This window comes from Ambystoma mexicanum, chromosome 2p (genome assembly GCF_040938575.1).
Source record: "Ambystoma mexicanum isolate Mex_15411 chromosome 2p, UKY_AmexF1_1, whole genome shotgun sequence".
NCBI lineage: Eukaryota > Metazoa > Chordata > Amphibia > Caudata > Ambystomatidae > Ambystoma > Ambystoma mexicanum.
In genome coordinates, this window is record NC_090923.1 from 1,357,534,928 (window position 1) to 1,357,560,021 (window position 25,094).

Here is a 25,094-nt window from a genome sequence, read left to right on the forward strand (position 1 = left end):
CACGGAGACGGCCCGGGCTCTTGGGGTTCTCCAGCAACGGCAGCCGCCCTTTCGGAGCGGCGGAGGCAAACAGGGTGCCTCCAAAGGTTCCGGCGGTGGATTTTCCACCTACCGTCAAACGGCCCGTTCGTCGTCGCAGGAAGCTTACAGGGGACGAGGCAAGTCAGGTGGACCCCGCCGTCGTCGCGAAGGAGGTCAAGGCGGCAAAGCCTTGTCGAAGCAGGACTGAACCGGCCGTGGGGTCGGGCCCCCACTGAAGCACCCCAGCCGGGAGGCCGGCTGGCGAGCTTTGTCAGCGTGTGGGAGTCCATCTCCACCGACCGTTGGGTGCTGGACGCCCTAGACCAGGGTCACGCGCTCGAGTTTCAAAAAGGTGCCCGCGCGTCCCCCCTGTGGCCAGGAAAGAACATCACGTCCCTCAACTTCTCTTGGAGGTAAAGGCGATGCTCAGGAAGGGCGCCATCGAGCTCGTCCCAAAGAGGCTTCGGGGCTCCGGAGTTTACTCAAGATACTTCCTCGTGAAGAAGAAGACGGGAGGATGGCGTCCCATCCTGGACCTACGACGACTGAACAAATTCATCAAGGCACAGAAGTTCCGGATGGTCACCCTCCAACACGTCCTGGGTCAGCTGGAGGAGGGCGATTTCCTGTCGTCGTTGGATTTGGAGGATGCCTACTTCCATATTCCCATCCTAAAGGGACACCGAAAGTTTCTCAGGTTCGTGGTCCAAGGGCGTCACTATCAGTTCAGAGCCCTTCCCTTCGGACTAAGGTCGGCACCCAGGGTGTTCACCAAGTGCCTCGCACCGGTGGCGGCGCAGCTGCGCCGAGAGGGGATCCACGTCTACCCCTACCTGGATGACTGGCTCATCCTAGCCAAGACGAGGGACCGTCCAACTTCTCACGGACCTGGGATTCTCCATAAACTACGCTAAGTCCGACCTGGTGCCCGCGCAAGACGCACTGTTTCTGGGAGCGAAGCTCGACACAGTGTCGCTTCTGGCCTTTCCGTCGGAGGAAAGGACGAGGGCCATTCTGGGCAAGGTGCAGCGGATGCTGGTTGCGGACACGGCCAGAGTGAGGTCCATCAAGTCCCTCCTCGGAATGATGTCTTCTTGCATTTACCTCATCCCCCTGTGCAGGCTCCGGATGCGCCCGTTGCAGGAGTTCCTGGACGCGCGCTGGATCCAGACGACGGGCAGCTTCGAGGAGAGGGTCACACTCGACGAGAGTTTCCGATGAGCGATCCGGTGGTGGGGCACCCGCGCACATCTGATGGCGGGCATGGACTTCCAGACACCCGGCCACCAGGAGTCAGTGACCACGGATGCCTCCCTGGAAGGGTAGGGAGCGCACACCGAAAATCTGCACGCGAGAGGCCTTTGGCTCCCGACGGAGAAGTCCATCCATATCAACGTCCTGGAGCTTCGTGCAGTGTTTTGGGCCCTCAGGTCCTTCCTTCCGTCCCTCAAGGGCAAGGTGGTGAGGATCTTCACCGACAACACCACCACCATGTTCTACATCAGGAAACAGGGCGGAACCAGGTCCCCAGCCCTGTCCAGGGAGGCGCAGGGTCTGTGGCATTGGGCCATCGCCCAAAGGATGTTTCTGGTGCCGTTTCATCTGGCAGGGATAAAAAACACCATCGCCGACTCACTCAGCAGGGAGCTGCGCTCGTGCCACGAGTGGGAACTACGACAGGATCTAGTGGACCGCCTCTTCTGACGGTCGGGCACACCCCAGATCGATCTGTTCGCGACGGCGACGAACTCCAAGTGCCGGAGGTTCACCAGCAGGTTTCCCCAGCCGAGGAGCATGGGCGATGCTTTCTCGTTCCCCTGGGAGGGCCTGTTTCTATACGCGTTCCCTCCATTGCCATTGCTGATCCGGCTCATCAACCAGCTCAAGAGGTCACGGTGCAGGATGATCCTCGTTGCACCTGCGTGGCCGAGGCAGATATGGTTCCCGGACCTTCTGGACTTGTCAACGTCCCCGTCAATCAAGCTGCCAGTGGACGCGGATCTTCTCTCCAGGGAAGGAGGCGCCATCCTCCATCACGTCCCGAAGTCGCTGAACTTGCAGGCATGGCTCCTGCAGCGTTAGAGTTTGGAGGATACGACATACCGGCCGACTGCAGAGAGGTTCTTGCAAAGGCCAGGGCGTCCTCAACTCTTAAATGCTACGGACACAAATGGAAGAGGTTCTCTGTCTGGTGCCACGCACAGAAGATTAACCCTCTGCGGATTACGGCTCCCCAAGTACTGCCGTACCTACTGACGCTGGCCAAAGCTGGACTGGCGCACGCGTCCATCAAGATTCATCTTGCTGCGATCTCCCGATACACCAGAACCACGGGGCGACGTCTTTGTGGTCTCATCGTCTGGTGAAAGAGTTCATGAAGGGACTGTTCAGATCGTTCCCGCTGGTGAAGGCTCCGGCCCCGGCGTGGGAGCTCAACGTGGTGCTGACCAAGCTCATGGGACCTCCGTTCGAGCCTCTGCACTCGGCTCCGTTGAAGTTCTTGTCGTGGAAAACAGCGTTTCTTGTGGCCATCACCTCCGCACGACGGGTGGGAGAGATCCAGGCCCTTTCCTGCAAGGCCCCGTACTTGACTTTTCACGACACAAGGGTAGTGCTCAGGACGCACCCCTCCTTCATGCCCAAGGTGCCGTCGGACTTCCACCTCAACGAACCTTTGGTGTTGCCTGTTTTCTTCCCGTCGCCGGCTGAAAGGACTTTGCACTCGCTGGATGTGGCTAGAGCGCTGAAGTTCTACGTGGACCGCACAAAGGGTTTTCGGAAGACTTCACAACTCTTTGTGAACTTTGGACCTGTCAATCAGGGGAAGGCTCTCTCGAAGGCTTCCATTTCCAGATGGCTCTCCGGCTGTATCATGTACTGTCATCGGTTGGCAAACCGACCCCTGCCTGGCCGTCCGAGAGCCCATTCCATCAGAGCGATCGCAGCTACCACGGCGTTCCTATCTGGTGTGCCCTTGCTGGACATCTGCAGGGCTGCTACTTGGAGGTCGATGCACACCTTCACGAAATTCTACTGCGTCGATCGGGATTCCAAGGAGGAGTCCAGGGTCGGCCAAGCAGTGCTGCGCAACCTGTTCGCCTAAGGTGAGCCTGGTGAGGAGGTAAGATTTGCTTAATGTTGAGTTTGATGTGATGCTTAATGTTGAGCCTTTGCCACCTCCCGTGGTTGTGCATGTGTGTACTGCTATGTATTCTTTATTCATGAGCATGTGAATCCATGCCAGACCCCATGCTGGAGAAGGAACAAGTTACTTACCTGTAACTGTTGTTCTCCAGCATGGGTCTGGCATGGATTCACATGCAAACCCTCCCGCCTACCCCTCTGCGGCTCTTCACTTGGTCATACTGCCACTTCACGTGCTACCAAATCTGAAGATGGCTGCCAGAGGCGGGGCTTAGGTAGAGGGCAGTCATTGGCTGTGGTCAGTATGACGCAGAGATCAGTGATTGGTTACTACTACGAAAGACAGATCAGAAACGAAACTGATACTGGTTTTTTCTTTACCGAGGATTCCCAGCCTGACGACTGGGAATATTCATGAGCATGTGAATCCATGCCAGACCCATGCTGGAGAACAACAGTTACAGGTAAGTAACTTGTTCCTACTCTCACCTCCTCCTCACCACTACTACTCTCCTCCTCACCACTCCTACTCTCACCTCCTCCTCACCACTACTACTCTCACCTCCTCCTCACCACTACTACTCTCACCTCCTCCTCACCACTACAACTGCCTCTTCCGCACTTGTACTCCTTTTCCCCCACCTTCTTCTAAGGCACTCTCCTTTCACTCTCTCCTTCACCCCTCACTCACTCCCGACACTCTCTATCCATTACCCTCCACACACAATCACAACAGAGTGCCACTTTCTCCCACCACCAGTACATCGCCTTTTCCAGAAATCATCTCCACACTTCTTTCCACCATCCTTCCTCTTTCTGGTCTCTTGGTCTGCCACCTGCTCCTCCTCTGAGCCCACCCAGACAACCCACAACTTCCTGTTGCCTGGCCTTACCCTCCCCCTCCTTCTCCCCTTGGTCTTCCCCTGCTGGTTCCCCAGGCCAATCTTGCCTCTTATGCCACACCCAGGAGGTGCAACAGAATGGTAAATGCATAAAAAGGGGGCTAAGGCACGCCCGTGATGCCCTGCCGATCCCCCCTCCCGCCCCTGGCAATAGCATTCCCCATGGAGCAATGCCCGATTTCCAAGTTATAGAGCCACTCCGCGACTAAATCATAGGTACGACATTTACATTGGAAAATGCACAAGTTCATGACAGGGAGGTGCTTAGTGGCAGCTCTGCAAATACGTGAGCCAGCGCATGGCACATTATTCTATGTCTCCTCTCAGTGCTGCTGCCATGGCACACAGTTGCTCGCTCTCTCTCTCTCTCTCTCTCTCTCTCTCTCTGGTGCCTGTGGGGATGTGGTGCTGGGATGCGTTTCACTGATGTCTCTGTTGAGTTGTGTTTTTGCGTGTGATCGGTCAGGGCATCTGAAACATGTTGTACTCTGCAATTTTAAGAAAGTGACTGGCCAGCATCTTTTCCAAGAGATATGAGGTCATCAACGTAGTACTGCGCAAACACATAAGCACTTAGAAAGGGGATAGGAGCTGGGGCCCTCAAATCTGCTTCACCTTCCCCCTCTGGATTACCCCCTGGTAGGCCTCCCACCCAGGATGAGAAGGGTCAGATTACTGACCCTGTCACATTATGGATGTAATATATTAGAACATGTCATTACTGAGACACCACGTGCATTTTCTTTTTTTCTTCTTCTACTGCTTACTTTTTAACTTTGTATTTTGTGGTGCAAGTTTTAATAATAAAGCAAAACACCATAAACCAATGTTTTTTTAAAGGTAACACACAGCATCGTCCAACACGTGAACATGAGTTTCTGCCAGCGTGATGGGGGATGTTTCAGGTAAACCCATTGGTTTGTTGAACTGGAGGAACACCACCAGTACTGGCCACACCCTTGTAGTAACAACGACTGCATTTTAATTATGAAGTCATGAGGTTTTATAAGTATTATACGCCATGATAAATGTTCGCTATTGATCCGTCATCGTAAGCACTTTCGAGGCCGATAAAATGGCCGATGCATTTTTGGTCCCGCAGATTCGTCATCAGGGCGTTATTTTGCGACAACATAACAATTAATAAGACTCGAGTGAACCCCTTTATACAAAAGTCATATCAATAATGTGATAATATGTGCAGATGTATAGAGAAAAGAAACTTAATCATACCTGAAATCAAACGGAGCTAGGAATCATATAAAAAAACTTCTGTTTGCATGTACAAAATTACTTTGTTAGTCCTGCATTTCTTTTTCTAAGGAAATCATCACAAGGGAGCTGGACATGTATACATGTTAACAGGTTTGCATAAGCAAACCTTTCGTGTGATACCTTTAGGTTTTTAGAAATACAAATGTTCATAAAGTGAATTAGGAAAGAGGTACCTTGTAGTTTTGAAACCATGTGTGGTTTTCAGTGTGAGGCAGCACCACACTGTGAGGCAAAACATTATATAACTTAATGGAAGAGAGTTCCAATCGCAAGTCATGAATTGAAAAGTGAAAAATATTACATATGACTCACCAATACCATGCAATCATGCTGACACATACAATATGTTAAATGCATTGTAGCGCAAACTTGGGTTCTCATTGCAAGTATGTCGGTAAGGCAACAACGGCGCTGGTATCGCTACCGTTGCTACCGTAGCGCCATATTAGGAGTTCTAGAAGTTCTGCTCACGGGTGCCCTTGCAGCCACCGGGTCTGACCTGGTGGCCGTACCGGCACCCCGCGAGCAGAACATAATGGTAGCACCGGTACCATTATTAACGTTACATTAATACCGGTACCGGTGCTAACACCCTCCCCATTCCCAATGAGCCCTATAGGGCTCAATGGGAATGGGGATGTACCAGGCCCGGCACCAGTGAAAGGGCGATTACCGGTTCCGGCTGGGGTGGAATAGCCCGGTAATTGCCCATTCGCGGGTGCCGGAACCGGATGCGAGTTTGGAGGTAGCTTTGCGGGTAAAGGCTACCTCCAACCTCGTAATGAAAATTCAAAGCGTTTCAACATATGTGATTACGGAACACATGATGATGTCATCATGCATCTGATGGGTTGACATGATCGTAAATCGCAGACTACTTTAACACATACAAACAAAAAGTAATAAAGATACCACATGTATATACAATACAGAGAAGCAATTCTTCAGCTAAGGAAAATATCTCGTGACAATTCATTATGATATGAACAATCATCAGATAGTTATATACAAAGATTGTATAACATGAGTAAACTGCAAAGAACAAAATATAATTACAAAAACATAAATCCCATATAATAAGATCGTACACGATTATCTAGTCATGGGGGCTCATTATGAGTTCGGCAGTACATGGTAAAAGTGCCAGTAACCAAATGACCGCCACTTTTACCACACAGACGAATACAGAGTCGGGGTTAATTCCACTGGCAGAATTACCGCCAACACCTGGCTTAATTACCGCTTGGGATATTTCACCCGGTGGAATAACTGCCCAAACCCAAAACGGTATTTCCCCCGTACTGCAAGTAGAAATACCACCAAAATACTGCCGAAAAAATTGGCAGTAATTCTGCCAAAAATTGGCAGTATTTCTGCCAAAAACACAGTGCAGTGCAGACAGGTGCCAGAAATGAGGCCACAGGTCGACCCAATCCACTCAAGAAGGCTACATAAGTGACGCACCTTCCCCAAACACACTTTTCAACACCATGCTGCCACTAGCCATTGCGAGCTGGGACATGCAGCTGATCATGCTGTGCATTTGCCTACAGAGGCTGGAAGATCAGCACAGGGTGCAGGGGGGAGGAGGAAGAGACTTCATGTAAGGTCAGCGCCCATACCCTGGGTGAGGCCCTCACCCTGGACCTTGACTGGCAACCAGCTGGTCACCCTGTACCAGGTGCACATGGAGACCATAGCTGAGCTGCTCACCTTAATCCAGGATGATCTAGAGAGCAGGATAAACATAACAACAGCTGTACCCTGCTGCTGAAGCTTGTGTCCGTCATGCAATTCCTGGTAACTGAACGGCATGTCGCAGACAACATTTTCCAACATGCTCATGCAGGTGCTGGATGCCCTCCAGAACCATGTGTCCCACTCAATACATGCCCCAGCCAACCACCCCGGCACAGGAGCATCCGAACATGCCATGAAGTCACGATTTTATGTAGTCGGCAAAATGCCCAACGTCATTCCCACCCTGGACTCTACCCATGTGGCGTTGGTGGCCCCACAGGCAATGTGAAGCAGTATCACTCCCTCAACATCCAGGTCACCTGTGATACTGACCTTTTTATCACACACCGCTGTGACCACTTCTCTGGTTCCACCCACAATGCCATGGTCCTGCACAACAGCACACTGCCTGGATAGATGAAAAGGCACAGAGGCCAACGTATGTGGATAGTGGTTGAGTACCAGTGCCATCACACACATTTATTTTGCAGCACTACAGAAAAGCAACTGAAAAAGGTATGCCGTGCTAAGGCCCTGTACATGCAGAACCTGCGCTCGCACCACACAAATGACAGCACAGCCCACCAGACTTAGACATGATGGACAATGCTGTGTGAATTTGCAAATGCACATTGCTCCAACAGGCTACCAGCACACACACACATGACTACAGGTACCACAATGCAACATTTCACATCTATATTCATTGAACCACAAGGTACAACACAAAACCATGAACATTTAACACTTGCAGTAGTAATGCCATGTACTCGGGTATATGACACCCTCATGAAATAGATACAGACAACAGAATCCTAGTGAGGTACAACTAACCAACCATCAGGGCACATGCATGGGAGCAATACACAGGCCCAAAACAGTTACCCTGGCATTCTGCCATGACAATCACAGACCCTGAAAGCGACAACTGCTGACTGTGAGCTGGGTGTATGGTGTGACACGACAATACAAATACTGAATGATTTTTCATGCTAGTACTGTGATAGACATGTTTCCGCGATAATACTTATCGAATGCATGCACAGAATTACTGTCAACATGCTGTTGTAAAAGGCAACACATCCACAGTGCTCTGTGACTGACACCTTTGCTCTTTGTGAGGGGTCAGTAATGCGAGGCGGACAACTGCTTGTGTTTTTATTCAAAGCAAACATTTTTATTAAAAGTAAACAGTGCACATTAAACCTCACTAGACCTGCCCTATCAGGGAGTTCCCTACCTAATGTAAACTCTAAGGGAGTGACTCCTAGCACAACAAAACTGGCACTCACCCTAAACAACAGAATATTCAAGATAAAACATTATAAATAAAAGAATAACCCTTTCTCACAAATGTTCAAAAGGAAAGTAAAGTCTTGAACCTGTTCTTGTAAGTTTCAAAAGGAAATAAAAGTTCATCAAACAAAGATTCCACTGGTAACAGTTCTTCCGCCTTCTCTTGAAATGTTCCCCTTCCAGCTCAGAAAACAGCACCAATGGTAATCCTAGGTATCCTTCTTCCAGGATTGCTTGGCAACAGTTCACAAAACAAAGAAACAACTTCTGCTTCAACAACTTCATTGGTATTCTTGACCTCTGCAGTGTCTTTAGTATGCTTGTCAGGATGCTTCTTCTTAGGGTGTTGATTTCCTCTTGACAACCCCCTTCTACTATTGTTGCTGCAAGACCAGGCTCCTTTGCTCCACAGTCTACCACTAACTTCAATCAGCTTTATTTATTTATTTTATTTATTGACTATTTGTAAGGCACAATATTCAGCAAAAAAGTATTTTGAGGCGCCCCACGATGAAAAGAGGGTGGAGGGGCAGGGGAAATGAAAAACAATAACTGTCCTACTAGGCCTTGTGAAATTCGAATTGTGCAAGTGCAGTAAAGGAATTGCAGGGGGGGGCATATAAGGGCAGGGGAAAATGCAGGTGTGGGGAAGAAGGAGGAAGGGCCCAGGGGCTAGGCAAGTGCTGAGTGGAATTGGAGGGGCTCAAGTACCAGGCGGGTGCAGGGGCTGTACCGCTGTTTAAGTGCGATGACGAAGGTGGACAAGACTCAGGAGGGATGCCCGTCCAACCAGGCTATTGAGGGAGGGGGCCCGGAAGGGCAGTGCTGGTTACAGGTGTCCTGGTGTAGACTGGTCAGTGAGGGCCTGGTGCTCTGTGTGACTCATAAGTGACCTGGCTGCCAGTCGCTGCGGCAGGTGGGAAGTGTTAGCAAGGGCGGGGAAGAGGGAAGGAAGTAGAGAAGAGCAGAGTCTTGAGAAGCTTCCAGAACTCAAGGAGGTCCGGCTCGCGTTTGAGAGGGGCAGGGAAGCCATTCCAGAGGAAAGCACCTGCTGAAGCGAGAGATCTACCCCCCACTGTCTGTTACTGGAAACCCTGTAACACTGTTTCCCTTGCCTGACTTCCCGGTGACACCGGGACATTACAGCAGGTGGCGGAAACAGTAAATCCCCATTCCTGTGGAGTCCTATAGGACACTGAAGAGCCGGCACTGTTGCTAACGGTGCCAGTGTTCCAGTAACGACCATGCCGGTTTGGGGCCTGAAAACCTAGCAGCTAATGCCTCCCGGGGGATCCATGGCCTCTACCGGCATTGTTGTATTATGGCGGTCCCGAAAGGGTGCTGGTACCTTGCTACCGTCACCCTTATTTCTGTGCCACCATACTTATAATGTGCGCCATTGTGTTTCTGGGGGAAGGCAAGAAAGGGGAGAATGCCCCTCTGAGGAGGTGAAGCTGAAAGTGAACCTTCTTGGCAAGGCCCGTGATGTGAGGGGTGAAGGAGAGAGAGGAATCAAAGATGACACCAAGCTCTTTTGCCTCCTCACAGGATGGTGAGGGGAGAGGACCCAAGGAGGGCGGCCAGAGATTGGGAGGGAAGCAGAGAGCAGGGTCCCAATGTGAAGGTTCATAGTCTTACTGGCATTAAGACAGAGATGATTAGCCTTGCACCATGCCTGAATAGCAGTCAGACAATCAGGGACCAGATAGGAGGTAGAGGTGGGAATCTTGAAGGAGAGCTCAGGGTCATCAACATAACAGTAGAAATGAGAAGAGAAGGAGGAGATCAGGTGGGCAAGAGAGGCAAGGTAGATGTTGAAAAGCAACGCCGATAGGATAGAGCCCTGAGGGCCGCTGCTGGTAGAGAGTGAGATGGAAAGGAGGAAAGTTGCACCTGGGACGGTCGATTAGAAAGGAAAGAGGATAACCAATCCAGTGCCAGGTCTGTGATACCAAGGGTGACATAAAGCATTTTATGAGGGTGGCATTGTTGACCATGTCAAAGGCAGAGTAGAAATCCAGCAGGATAATAGCAGAAGGAGAGTTGGAGTCAAGGTTTGAGAGCAGGTCTCCACAGGTGTTCAGGAGAGCAGTTTCCATTCCTGTGGATGCTCTGAAGCCAGACTGGTGGTCACGGGGACAGCAAACAGATTCAGTGTGTAGGGTCAGTTGGGAGATAGCTAACCAAGAGTAGGGTGATAGCCGGGCAGAAGGGATCAGCAGAGTTTTTTAGGAGAGGGTACACAAGGGTGTGCTTGAGGGACGGTGAGAAGGAGCCAGTGGCAAATAAATGGTTACAGAAGTTGGCCAAGGCAGGAGCGAGTTAAGAGATGTTGTCCTTGATAGTTTCAGAGGAGCAGGGGGGCACCTGTCTGGAGGAGACTTTCATAGAGCGGACAGCTTTAGAGACCTCATCTGGTGCTATGGGCAAGAAGGAGGAGAGTATGGGGACGGGAGAGTGAGCAGCCAAGGGAAGCCCGAAGGAAGGCGGGGTAGGGAGGGAGGTAGAGAAAAGTGAGGACAGGATGTCCTGTGTTTTAGTTGTGAAATGGGAGGCCAGTGCAGAACAGAGAGCCTGGGATGAAGGAGGAGAGGTGGAAACTGCGGTAGGATGGCTAGTTCCTTGCAGATTTTGAATAGTTCAGCTGTTTTGTTGGTGGCCCCAGAGATGCAAGCTTGGATGTGGGCCCTCTTCGTGGAGCATATGGAGAGATAGTACTGCCTTTGGAGCAGGTGACAGGCCAGTTTGTCAGTGTATGCGCTTGAAGTCTGCCACTTCTGTACAGCAACTCTGCACTTGTGTTTCTGAGAGGCTAGATCAGAATCATTCCAGCTGTTGGCCTGGAGGCAGGCTTCAAGTACATCCTCATGACAGGGGCAAGGCTGCCAAGAGTATTGGAGATGGAAAGGTGAAGGTTAGAGAGGGCTGCCTCGGAGGGAGAGTCAGTAGCTGAGGTGTGTGTTGGGGATACATCTTTAGGGTAAGATGCACTTACTGTATTATACAACCACAGTTCTGTTAGGTCTACTCCAACTTGATACTCTTGAATCATACAGTGTTTAAAGACAGGACTCTCGAACCTCCGCATGTAGGCATGGCACTCTTCTTTCCTGGGCTATGAGAAAAGGACAGCCTCTTTGCTTCTTCTGTCTTATTACCACCAATGTAATCTGCCTCTGCTTCCAGACTGCTCCTCTTTTAACTTCAACAGTCTCAGCATTACAGGGTGTTGAATTCATCTTCTTACAAGCACGGGGCTCCCTTCCCCAGCTTCATTCACACCTTCATGGTTCCAATAGCTACCCTATTAACACACTTCCAGCTAAGGATACCAATGTCACTTTTGTATCAGAGGACACTGGACCTTTAACAACTTCACCATTCTCAGAATGAGGGTGAATAGTTCTTAACAGGGCAGTTTCCTCTATATGAAGGATTCACCCACTGGCTTGGGCAATGCTTGCTCTTCTCTTCTCAATACAGAAAAAGATTTAGGTAGATGCAACCAATTTTGGAGGAGGATTTTCAACTTTAAAGACTTGTAAGAAATTGTATTTCCCTTTATCATCACAGAGTTACTCTCTGCCTCCAGTTGGAAATCACAATTGTTCTCGTGCGACCTCTGTTTAATGGAATATACCTTGGAACAAATTGCAAAAGTCAGCTTTAGGTTTCAGAGTGATCTGGAAAGCGTCCCCCCCTTAGTTGGAGACTCGCAACCACTCTGGCAACGTTTCAACAGTTCAACAATGAAAAATGAAAGATTCCATTTATACGCAATCACTCCAAATTGCATTAGGAGTTTGTATGATGCATTCTTATTGTTAGCCTGCCTCCTCACAGTGATGATCAACTTGTTCCCATGCTTACGCAAGATATTATTAAGCTGGTAACAGTTACTGGCAAGGTTTTCAAAAAGTTAACCTGCATACAGAGTTTCACTCACCGGCTCCAGGAACACTACGCTTGCGGGCTGCTTTCACTTCCCGACCACTACTTCTTTAGGCACTCTTGGGACCCACACCCCTCGGCAGCACAAGTGTCTTTGCTCTGGTCTTAACCACTGGGAGTCTCCTTCCCTCCCCTGTCCCTCGGCTTGCTTCAGTACACAGGCCTCGCGTAGCACAACGATGTTGGCTCTGCATTCACAGTCACTAGGCGCAGCTGGGAAGACTTTAAAGCTCATCATATATCTCTCTCAGTGCATCCACGAGAAAGCAGGGTTTGTGAACACTCTTCTCAAGACTTGCAGGTGGAATCTGCTTTTCTCTTTCCCTGGCATCTTTTAAGTGAACACATTTCCTCATGAACTGCCAGCCCCGTAGTCTTCTCCTTCTGCTACTGCTACCAGCCTTCCGGTACCTGCTCCAGCTCCGTTCTACTTCCCCCTCCTGCTGCAGCCTTTTATGCTCCTTAGGTGGGGGCAATTAATTTCAGGTGCAGGCCCTTATTGCTAATTGCCTGACCCGGGCAAAGACTGTTGGGTCGGCTTGCCTATCCTTCACTTCTACATGCATCTGCAGCCCTCTTCTTTGTGCCAGTCCCTAGGGGTTTCTGCGACACTTTAGTTTTTCTACTTCTTTTACAGAATTAAGGGCAGATTTAATTCCCTTATAGTATTTTCAAAAGAGGGATTGTAGGTTTTAACTTTATTAGAGGAAGAAGATGTTGGTTAGGCAGTATATACATTATTCCTAGTAGTGCACCTTTGATATTGTGGAGGACATTTGGTTTTAGGGATACAAAAGACGTGTTCTTTTGATGTAATAGGTTTAGATGTTATAAACTTCTTCTGGCATGATGGTAAGGGAATCCCTTTTAGGGGAAGAATACTGTGTCTCATCCCACGGATTCTACCCCCTACCATTGGCCCTGTCTCTACCCAGGTGATCCTATCACAGTACACCACCCCCAGGATTGAGTTCAGGAAGAGTCTGCTCTCTCCTGGTCACCTGGGAGGAGACTTTAGGCAGGGTTTTGGTGAGGGATTCGCAGGATTCTTCACACCTTGCAGGTTACTCTGGGTACCCCCAGCTACCATTGCTCATGACACCTATGCGGGATCCACAGATATTGAAGGCCTGTTTCCTGTACCTACACTGCACTGGAGGGGCATTAATGCATAGGCCTGAAAAGGTTGGGAAAATGGTGCTTGCTTGTGCCATGCTGCACAATATGTGCCTCAGGTGGAATGTCCCTCTACCCCCTGATGTGGTTATGCCAACCCCTGAAGAGGAGAACACACTGCTTGTGGGTGATGCACTGCCACGCAGTGGGCGGGAATAGGGCAGGGATGAACGTATTGTATGTCACAAACTCATAGACAATTGTTTTTGAGCACATTAATATCCACATGCTATGCACCACTGTAAATATTTTGACGTCAAGAATTAAACACATGCACACAAAAAGAAATGTCCGAGCATTGCTTCAAGTGAACTGATATTTAATGTTGACATGTGCAAACCCCTTCCCACAAAACCATCCCCAACACACCCTGCCTACCTCTCCCCAGAACAACCATCCCCAGCACACCTTCCTCCACCTCCCCCTTCCCCACAACACCATCCTCAACACACTCTCCCTCTGATCTCCTCCCTCCCCAAAAACACCATCCTCAACACACCCTTGTGCTTATCTACAAATGTTCAGTCACATGTGTGGCCTCTTTCTTTTACTGGTCTCCTCCAGCACCTTTGAAGCTAGTATGCATGCTGAGTGGCACTATTTGATGCTGGGCAGTAATCCCTTTGTGGGGGTGATGGAGCTGGATTGCTCAGACTCTTGTCCTCAGATGTGTTGCATGGTCAACAACATGCTGGCCTGCATAGCCTCAGCAAAGGCTTAGATGCCCTCTGTCAATTCCCGTCCCCTTTGTCCAACGACAGTCTGGGTGGCAGATGTTGCCCTCACTACCTTGCACGTGGCACCCTGGACTCAGCCCCAGTGTGCCTGGCGGTGTAGGGCCTGCTTGTTAGCAAGTGCTTCCAGCCGTACCTGGTGCTGCTCCATTGCGTCCAGCCTCCTCAACATGACTTCATCCTGTGTGGCATGGGGAATTGGCTAAGGGTTTTGGGGAGGGCTTGGACTGAAGCACAGTGACCCATATGACCGGACGTATGAGTCACCCTCTGACACTTGGCCATGCTGCCTATGATGCTGGCTGTCCCACTCACATGATGAGGGGGTTTGATGGGCCAGTTGGATGGGTGGGTGCGCAGTGCCTCCTGCACCCCTGCCAGCAGCTGGATCCTCTTTCACATCCCCATTGGTTGACTGTTGGGGGCGGTTGCAGGTGCCAGGGGTGCAGTCTGTTGCTGTGTCTCCGTCACTGCCAACAGGTGATTTGCTGGCAGGTTTGGGGCTGCTGGGTCCTGGTGTCACATAACTTCCCTTTTGCCTTCCCATACCATCGCTGGGTGGTGTTGGAGTGGTGGCTGATGGTGTAGTCCTGGAGGCCTAGCCATGGGTCGTAGATGAGCTATCCTCCTCCTCTTGAGTCCCCTGTGAACCTGTTTGGTAGAAAATGACATGCTGTCAGTCATTATGCATACTTGCAGGTGGGCTTGCTGGTCACACATGCTACATGGTGGAAGGACATCCTACACATGTATTTATTTATATTTATATTTATATAGCGCTCAAACAGCCAGGGCATCAAGGCGCTGTTACATGAGAAGCTTAGTTACATAGGGCGACAGACGCTGTTGGAATCAAACGAGATTAGCTACATACATACAGAGTGCATTTTGTAAAACAGTAGATGTACATTGTAAACAGAGTATTTGGCATCTGAGTGCTGACAGAGAAATGTTTAGGGAAAGAGTAAGGTCTTTACTGCTTTGCGGAAGGCTGTGTGTGAGTTTTCTCCCCTGAGTGCTTAGGGGAGGGCGTTCCAATGCTGGGCTGCGAGGTATGGGAAGCTGGTTCCTCCTGCTCTGACTCTCTTGATTCTGGGCAGTGGTAGCATGTTAGAGTAAGGAGTCCTGGTAGGTCTGGTGGACGTGGGTTGGAGTATTTTTTGATTCAGGTAATGGGGGGGGGGTTTGGAGGACACATTTGTGGGTAAGTGCGAGGGTCTTGAAGAGGATGCGCTGTTTAATGGGTAACCAGTGTGCCTGTTTCCTGGCTGCAGTGATGAGTTCCTTTTTGGGTATTCCAAGTGCTGCACGTAGTGCGAAATTTTGAATAACCTGCAGCTTTTTGATGTTTCTGGCTGACGTGCCCAGGAATAGGGCACTGCAATAATCAAGTATTGACCCTCTAATGACTCTGGCGATGGTCAGGCAGTTTTCTTTGGATAAGAATGGTCTGACTGCATTCAGTAGTTTAGCATGGTAGGCGGCGGCCGATGCAATGGCATTGACTTGCTTAGTCATAGATAGCTTGGAGTCTAGGTATTCTCCTAGAATTTTGACTGAGTCTGAAACTGGGATTAGGTTATTATCAATAGAGAAATGACTGAATTTGGGGTCGAGGTTCTTGAGGGTTTCCGAGGACCCAATTATGAGGAGCTCTGTTTTATTACTTTTGAGACAAAGACCGTTGAAGGTCATCCAGGCTTGGATAGTCTCATAGATGGTGTTTAGGCTTTTGGCGTCGGATTCATGGTCCCCTGTCAGTGGAAGGAGGATCTGTGTGTCATCCGTGTAGTTCGTGTATGAGATCCCAAGTGCGTCTAGTATGTAGAAGAGGGGCCTTGTGAAAATGTTGTAGAGTGTGGGTGAGATGTATGATCTTGAGGTACACCGCAAGAGATGAGTGTGGGGCAAGCGGATGCTAGGTTAGAGAAGACTTGCATGGATCTCCTTTGTAGAAATGATGTGATCCAGGCGGTGACGTTTTGTGAGAAGTTTGCTGTGGTGATGAGCAGAGGGCATTTTGTTCGACAAGAGGTCTAAGAGTAAGAGAAGTGCAGGGTTGCCTGCGTCTCTCGCTTCATCCATTAGATTTTTGAGATCAAGTAATGCTGTCTCAGTGCCGTGGCATGGGCGGAACCCGGATTGTCACAGTCCAAGAATTTATTCAATTTTCAATGAAGAGTTGGATTTGCGAATAAGCAACTTTGTCCAATATTTTAAGCAAGAATGGAACTGTCCGGATGGGTCTGTAGTTATTGGGTGACTGGGGATCCATGGTAGGTTTTTTCAGACGCGGGTGGACCCAAGCTTCTTTGAGGCAGCTGGGAACTTTTCAGGTGGAGATGGAAGCGTTCACAAAGGCTGTCAGGAAGGGGGTGAGGGTATTGGTGCATTCCTTGATGATAGACGCCATGCAGCTGTCTCCTTTACACTTTACACATGTTTAATATATCTTGCTCCTCAATTTCTTTGAAGGAAAAAATGGGAGCGGCCTCCCTAGTTGGAGGAAGTTCAGTGAATGAATGGTTACTGAGGGTTTGTTGAGTAGATTTGATTTTAGCTTGGAGAGTGTCCAGTTTCTTCAGCATAGCTGCTTGGATTTCTTCGCACCAGGTTTTGTCTTTACAGACCTTGAAGCACCTTCCACCCACCCTCAAAACATCACCAAAGATGGAGAAGATTTCTTTGGTATTGGATTTAGCATTTGATATCCTTGCTTTGAAGGATGTGGCCTTGGCCTGTGTGATTGCTTTTTTTTTGTTGAGATTTTGGATTGGAGTTGAAAATTCTGTTTGGCTGCTTCTGACTGAGTGGTTTGCCATTGGGAAAGAGCAGTACGTTTTTTGGAGCGAAGTTCTAGAAGGTCATCAGTGAACCAAGCATCGGTGTGTGTGGTGGGTTTGGCTTTTCTCGCCTTGAGGGGCGGAATGGCGTCAACCGCTATCTTCAAGGCGGTGTTGTAGGCTGAAGCTAGGATTTCAGGATCTTTGGAGAAGGGAGGCCTGAAGGCAGGGCCTTGGAGGTGTGGGATTAGTCTATCAACCGTGAGTTGACTAGAGCTTCTGGTATTCGCTGGAGGTAGGGTGGGCATGGTGTGGTGAGTTTTGTGAGTGGGGGAGATGTTGAATTGAATAACATTGTGGTCTGACCATGGCGCCTGTGTGTTGGCGGTGATCGAGACCGGGCAGTTGTGTTGGGCTACCCAATCCAAGGTGCGACCTAGAGAATGTGTGGGTTTGGTGATGGTGTTAGAGAACCCTAGTGTTAAGAGGGCAGTGTTGATGGCCTTTGCAGCATGATCCTTAGGGTCGTTGAGGCCTAGGTTCAGGTCTCCTAGAATAATGGCTTGGGTAGATTTTTTCAAATTGTCTGAGAGGAGATGGGTAAGTGAAGATTGGAAGTCTCCTAATGGGCCTGGGGGTCGGTAAAGGAGGTGAATGGAGATGGTGACGTTGTGGGAGAGGTCAAGTTTGATAAGGAGATAATCACTGTTATTGTCCATGGTTTTCTCTGATTTTCTCATGGGAAGGCTGTCTCGAGCTATGATGGCGACTCCACCTCCCTTGGTGGGTCTGTCCTGTCTCAAAATGGTGTAACCTGTAGGAAGAGCGAGGGAGAGGGCAGGGCCTGAGGCTTCATGTAGCCACGTTTCAGTTATCATGAGAAGATCCAAGTTTTGGGTGGTGATGAGGTCGTGGATGTCCAGGGCTTGGGCGTTGATTAACCGAGCATTCATGAGGCTGCACTTCAAGGGCGTATTCTATGTGGGGAGGTTGGTGGCTATGGCAGTGTGCATGGCATTACTGGCCCTGGTAGTGGGCACAGGCATAGTCACATCACATACAGGTATGCAAGTTGTGGAAATTGCATTAGCTATGGTAGTGGGCACAGGCATAGTCACATCACAGGCAGGTATACAAGATGTGGAAATTGAATTAGCTATGGTAGCGGACACAGGCATAGTCACATCACAGGCAGGTATACAAGATGTGGAAATTGCATTAGCTATGGTAGTAGGCACAGGCATAGTCACATCACAGGCAGGTCTACAACATGTAGGAATTGCATTTGCCATGGCAGTGGGCACGGCATTACTGGCTCTGGTAGTGGGCAAAGGCATAGTCACATCACATGCGGGTCTACAACATGTAGGAATCGCATTGGCTATGGTAGTGGGCACAGGCATAGTCTCTTCACAGGCAGGTATACAAGATGTGGAAATCGCATTAGCTATGGTAATGGGCACAGGCATTGGGCCTCATTACGAATCAGGCATTAAGGGGTTAACGGCGCCGTAAACGGCGCCGACCCTTAACACCTGATTCCGAGGTCCCTTTGCGCCATGGTGAGTTTAACACCTGCTTTTTGCAGGTGTTAAAATCCATGGCGCTAAGGGACCATGGTGCTAATTACGCCACCGTAATTTACGGTGGCGTAATTAGCGCCTTCCCCACTCCCATTATGCCCTATGGGGCAAAAATGGGAATGGGGAAGGGTAAATGGCAAATGGGGATTTACCGCCCCACTCACCTTGGAATGGGGCGGTAAATCCGCCATGGTGGTAAGGGTACGACCCAGGCGGTAACTTACCGCCTGGGTCGTAATGAGGCCCATAGTCTCATCAGGTATCAGGTAATATTATCCCCATATATATGGTCGCCGTAAATAATATCGCCGGGAAAAGGTCATGGCGATATTATATGGGTGACCATATATATGGGGACAGGGGCAAAGAAGAAAAAAAAGTTTGAAGGTTGCGGGGGTGTCCCCCGTATGTTCCATGCAATAATGTCGCCACAAAAAACTGACATTTTTCGGCAATATTTTTGCATGGCGAGATTTTTGTGGCGACATTATTACGTGGAACCTCTCATCACAGGTAGGTGTGCAAGATGTGGAAGTTGCATTAGCTATGGTAGTGGGCACAGGCATAATCACATCACAGGCAGGTATATGAAGTGTAAAATTAACATTGTGTGTTTTGACAGTAGAAAGGGCATTACTGACTATGGCAGAAGGTAGGGTCGCAACATAAGCGGGTTTGCATAATATGAAGTAGGCCATATCTGTGGCTGGTGATAAGTTAACTTGTGCACCATGAATACGTATGAAGGCATTGGCATCATGGCTTTTGGCAAAAAGCGAGGGTAGGCATATCACAGGCATATTAGTAATGTTGGTTTTAGAACTAGCCCTATCATCATTGTTCGTAATGGGGATTGTGCCGTTGAGTTTAGAGGTTTGTGTGTTCTTGGTAGTGTATGCAGCAGACCTGAATGTGGTCTGAGGAGGAGCCAGAGCCAATGGTATGTTGCAGTTCTTTTTTCTTAGGTTCATGTGAGTTAGTGGTCCCGGGCCGCTTGCCATATATCAACCATGCCGCTGCAGGGCTCGGCACTTGGTTGTGGTTCGATGTGTGGGCGGTACTTGCCCCCGTTTGGAAGTAGGTGTGCCACTAGAGCAGGAATAGTGGTCTTGCTAGATAGGTGGGTGTTACGGTGGTCAGGGGGTGCCACAGCAGGTGCAGGCGCTGAGGCAAGCATTTCGGAGGAATAAGGAGGGTGGCAGCTGTAGTAAAGAAAAGCTTGCAGTGCTCAACATTCATAGAGGGTAGGCCCGGTTGAGGCTTACCTGCATTACGGGTGAGGCCTGCAGCCAATAGCGACGAGCAGAGGAGAGCTGCTGAGAGGGACAAAGACCTTTCCCTAATGCCTTCCTGCACGGCTTTGCCTGCCGGCGCACTCCCTCTCCCTTTAAGGCGGGAGGGGAAGCGCGGGCAGGCTGGAGAGCCAATCACATCTCAGGTCTGCGGGGTGATAATTTCAGAGACATTACACATGTGTACTGAAGGGTATGATCGATTGCAGGCCAATGCATACGGCCTCAACAAGGTGGGAGTAGTGTCTGCTGAGGGTGTACACCCCATTGGCTTGTGCTGCAACGGTAGCCTTTTCATACTGTTGGGCTCGGGGTCCGCTTTGGCACTTGGTCATTCTCAGCAAACATGGGTGCTGCACATAGAGCCTGGGTGGTGGGAGCCAGTGGGCTCATGTCATGTACCCTCTTACCCTGATATGTACCTGTCTTGTTCCTGACCTCGTGTAACCTGCATCTTAATAAAGGAACCCCGTCAGAACGTACCTGCTCCCTCCAGGAGTCACTTCATTACAAGGTGTTATAAAAAGATTACTTTTTGTTGTTGTCACATTGTAGAATGTTCCAATGCTTCTACATACATTTCTTAATTCTGTTACTCAGTGTGCAGCATTTGGACACAGACTAGAGAAGGTTTTGAGTGAGATGATTTATCATGAATAAGATTTTCTCATCTATATTAAGCTCACCCTGCGGATAACCTCTTTCTAAAAATGTCTCCATATGTTTCTTGAATTCATTCATTCAAACATTCATTTATCGTTTACTATTGACTGTACATAGACTCTTTTTTAGTGTATTATGGGGACGAAAACTGAGACAGTGTAGATTGTAGAAGATTATTTCTGCCAGTTGGCTTGTAAGTAAAACATTTTTGTAACAGAATTGGGAAATTCTGGTGTGACAACCACATCCAGAAAGTGCACTCCCTGATACCCAATGTTTGAGGTGAATTGAATCCGTTCATCTGTGGTATTTAGAAATCCCAGAAAACCTACTACAAAGGCCAAACTGTAACGACATCATCTATGTAACACTCCCAATATTTTAGGTATTTATGCCAGATTGAATGGTTGATAGTGTGGTAATTTTTGAATGTGTGCAAGTTCCTGATGTTTGTAAATTATATTGCTCCTTAAATTTGTAATTAACACTTTAGCGCTCCTATTTGATTGTCCTGTAATACTGTCCATTCGGAGTGTGGTATTGAAGTATACACATTTCTCACATCAATTGTCCCAAGAATATTATAATCTTCTAATATGATGGGTTCCAAGTTCTGCATAATATCTGTAGTATCGTATACGTATGTTGATGTTTTCTTTATGAAAGGAGGGATCTTTGTATTTTCTCAAAGGCTGTAAGATTACATTGTTCGCAGCTACTATTGATCAACGCATTTGTTTTGTAGGATGTTTTTGTACTCAGCTGTAAAAGGAATGTGGGAGTTTGAAAATGAGAACAAAATAAGAATGATCTAGTCTTTTCGTGTGCCCAGCCCTCTTTTGCATAGTTCAATAATGTTTCTTCGATTTGTTTGAATATTCTTAATAGGGTCGCCACCAAGTAACTGCCTTTGAGAATCGCATGAGCTCTCAAACCTGTCCTCTTATCTGTGGCACTCTGCATGCTCATTAGAGCAAGTGGAAATGCATCATGCCACTGCCAGTTTTACAAAAGATTTTCTTTTTAAAATGTATTCTTAAGGACCCCATTTTCTTCCTCCCAGCACCCCGCTAATTGTGCATGATGTGGGCAATGCAATTTCTGCTTAATCTGTAGAATATTGCATAGTTCCTAAACAATTTTCCAATCTCTGATCAGTTTCTTTACAACAGCATCTCCATCAGCTTTTCTTCAAGGTAAGCTTCAACCCTATTGGAAAACATATTTAGGATGTATTCAAGGTATCTGTTTGCATATTTACTAAGGGGTCCCGCAGTGGTGGTTGGTTGGTTGCACTCCCTAACTCTCTTCCATTATTCTGCCAATGTTGTGTTGCTGAAACAGCAAAACTATCTGCAATGCTGTTCTGCCACCGTAGGGAAACTAGGTCTAAGCCAAATGAGTCGAACTGAAGAAAATCAGGCAGTGCGTTAACAATATATGTTGTTGTTGGTTTATGATGCTGTAAATTGATAACAAATACAGTGCCTAACAGTAAAATGTACTTTCCTTTGAAATAATTGACAAATCTATGGTATAGAGGACTACATGTGCTAATTAATTAATCCGAAAAATAAGATGAATTAAGAAATGGAAGTAACAATCCGTAGTGCTGTAATATCCCTCTTAAAACTCAGGACAAATTCATGATCCAGATGTTTTTAGAACCTGATTTTTCATCAAACTATGGTAATGAATTAAAGACGTAGACCATAGCACTCCCAATCTGCTAAAGACAAAACAGAACGTTAGTCTTACAGATTAGTGATTTTTCTTGAATCGCACACAAATCCTTCTTGATGAGTCCTGTCACAACTTCAAAATCATTTTGAAATTACAGTGTTTTATTGTTGTAATATTGTACTTTTGTCGCAATACCTGCCAACACGTGTTTCAAGCCTCAGGTGCTTCATCAGGGCGTAACATTTTGTGGTGTAACATGAGAAATTATAACAACTCCCAAAGAAACAGAAAAGTATCTATTTCAACATAATTTAAATCATAAATGATAAAGTAATCCGTCAAACTGACATGAATAGAATAATATTTGTAACATATTGTTCCACACATATCACGTTGTTGTACAGAATATTATGGAAACATTGTAATATTTTATATTTGGACAAAGACATGAAGAAATATGTTGCAAATGGTCCTTGGATTGTCTGTAGGAAAGCAGGAAATATTAAACAGAAAATTAGTCTGCGTTGTATGCCACCCCTATCCCAAGATCAAAGGACCTCATATTTAATGATCAGGCCAAAAGTTTTATATGGAGCACATGGTGTAGCATGTGTCCTTTTGCTTTATCAAAGATTAAGAAATTCACAGTTTACACTAAGCAGGAGCTTGTACTTAAGGAGTTCATAAATCATAAGATGTCATGTGTTAATTATCTGATTGTGTGCAATACCCTTGCCTTGTCAAAAGGGGCAGTGTGAGGTTGACCCGAAAACAACAATGAGGTAGTCTGTCCGTTAGGGAAGACAGCAACAGAAAAAAAAAAATCTCCCTGCCCCTTTTGCCAAAATGTGTCTGTGTAGAACACTTTCATCTAATGCCATACCTCCATTACAGCATATTTGTCAGCGTGCTTCAAATAATCTAGGCGCTCATTCCTGGCCATAGGGAAGCTGTGAGAGGCGTCCTAGTTGTGGCCCTGCCTCAGCATTTCATAACTGTGAGGAGGAGGAGGCGCCAGCATCACCCCTGTACAATCGAGGTCCGTTGTGCAAAGAGCACCAAGAAGAGAGAAAGACTGCACCCACAAAGCGGAGCGCAGGAACTGCAGCTTCTGCTTTCAGGGGTCCAACTTCTGCCCCTTAGACACTCCTGTGTCGACTTCTTGACATAGTTGAACAACTACTTCAAATGAAAGGGAAAGGGGCAGCCTCTCCACATGGCTGCCTTCTCCGCTGTCTGTCCACTTCACGGAGCCCCTGCTCCCAAGTCTCGTTCCTAAAACCACTTCCCTTTGCAGTCCCCAGCATCTCTGCATGCTGCACACAACGGACCGTCGCTCAGCAGTTGCCTCCAGTGGTTTGCCTCTCCCCCAACAAGGATCCCCGCTTATCACTCTGGCCTCCCTGCTGCTTCTCCGTGTGGTGCTCTCTTCCTCTCATTTTATACACCTGCAACCCTTTACCAGGTTGCAGGTGTGCTTCAATTAAGCTTGCCTTACCATGGTTAAGGGGACATGCCTGACCCTGACAACACTTAGCAGGAATCTTCTCCGTCCCAATACTATAGGGGTGAATGGGGTATTGGGTTCATCACTCCTAGTTGCCTCTTCCTCGTCTCAGTACTGTCAAGTGTCACATGAGGGGAAATGAGGGGGGGCTAGCTTACAATAATCTATAAAGTTTGGGCAAAGGTTAGGTTGGTTGTAAATAGGGAAATGGGAATACCCTGTCTCGCCTGGGTGCATCCCAATCGCCAAGGACTCTCCCCCAGGTGATCTTCCCTCGCTTCTCCACCACAGTGCTGGGAACCAAGAGCAATGGCCTTTCTCTGGCCACCTGAGAAGAGAATCCTGGGGGTTCAGGAGTGAGGATACCCTCAGGTTTCTCACATAAGGGAGAGAATGTTTTGCTGTTTTTTGGTAGTACTGAAAAATCGGTTACTGAGTGCGGATTTGCTTCTAGATGGTATGGGTTTACAGGAGTTAGGGCATTTAAGTCTGCATGGGAGGTTTTGTGTGCTTGTTGCTCGGCAGTGGATTAATTGTGTTATGCTTGAGTGAGTTTTGGAGGAGGTGAGGATTTTTGTGGTGTTGTGGTAGTCGTGTGTTGGTGTCATATTTGGTCCTCATAGGAACCTCTGCTTTGTGGCATACCTTTTGCATTGAGGCTGCGCCTGTCTCATAGACCACGATTCTGCTGTTTTTGGCCACAGAACAAAAGAATGCATGTTTTTAGGGCTGTGCTGAAGGTCACGTTTTCCTATATTGTGCGTATTTCCTTTGGAAGCGAGTTCCAGAGTCTAGTAGAGATGTATAAAAAGGCTAAAACACCATATTTAATTTTCGAGTATTATTGGGGTGCCAAACATTTGGCATTTTTGGATCTAAGGGTTCTTTTTGGTCTCTATATAGACATTGGGCTGCATTATAAGTTTGCCGGTCCGGGAACTACGGTACCGGTAAGCTTGCCAGTATCGTAGTTTCCAGACCGGCAAACTGAGTTGTGCTCGCGGGTGCCCTTCTGACCGCCAGGTCAGACCTGACGGGCAGAGCGCCTCCCGCGAGCTCAGCATGTCGGTTGCACCGGCACCGTTCATAATGGTGCTGGTGCATCCTGCTTCCTCATTCCCATTGAGCCCTATGGGAATGGGGAAGAATTTTTCCCGGCGCCCAGGAATGGGCAAATACCAGGTGCGGCAAGGCCGTAATTAGCCGGTACTTGCCCATTTCTGGCCACCAGAAAAAATGAAATACCGGCAGCAGCCGTGCCTGTACTACAGGCATGGCTACTGCCAGCCTCGTAATGAGGCCCATTGTTTCTTGTAGGAATTCTGCTCCTTAGCCATAAATGTC

At 48.3% G+C, this 25,094-nt stretch overlaps 1 protein-coding gene and 1 long non-coding RNA gene across 2 annotated transcripts in view; one reads left to right on the top strand and one right to left on the bottom strand.

The window, feature by feature from the left end:
• PEMT (phosphatidylethanolamine N-methyltransferase) overlaps positions 1-25,094 on the top strand; it is a 1,987,238-nt gene that overhangs the window by 459,905 nt on the left and 1,502,239 nt on the right. The gene's annotated exons all lie outside the window — the stretch shown is intronic.
• Positions 13,808-25,094, bottom strand: part of LOC138567485 (uncharacterized) — a 41,389-nt gene continuing 30,102 nt past the window's right edge. Inside the window, exon 5 of the long non-coding RNA XR_011302224.1 lies at positions 13,808-14,890. This is a non-coding gene — a long non-coding RNA (uncharacterized lncRNA). The remainder of the gene's footprint in view (positions 14,891-25,094) is intronic.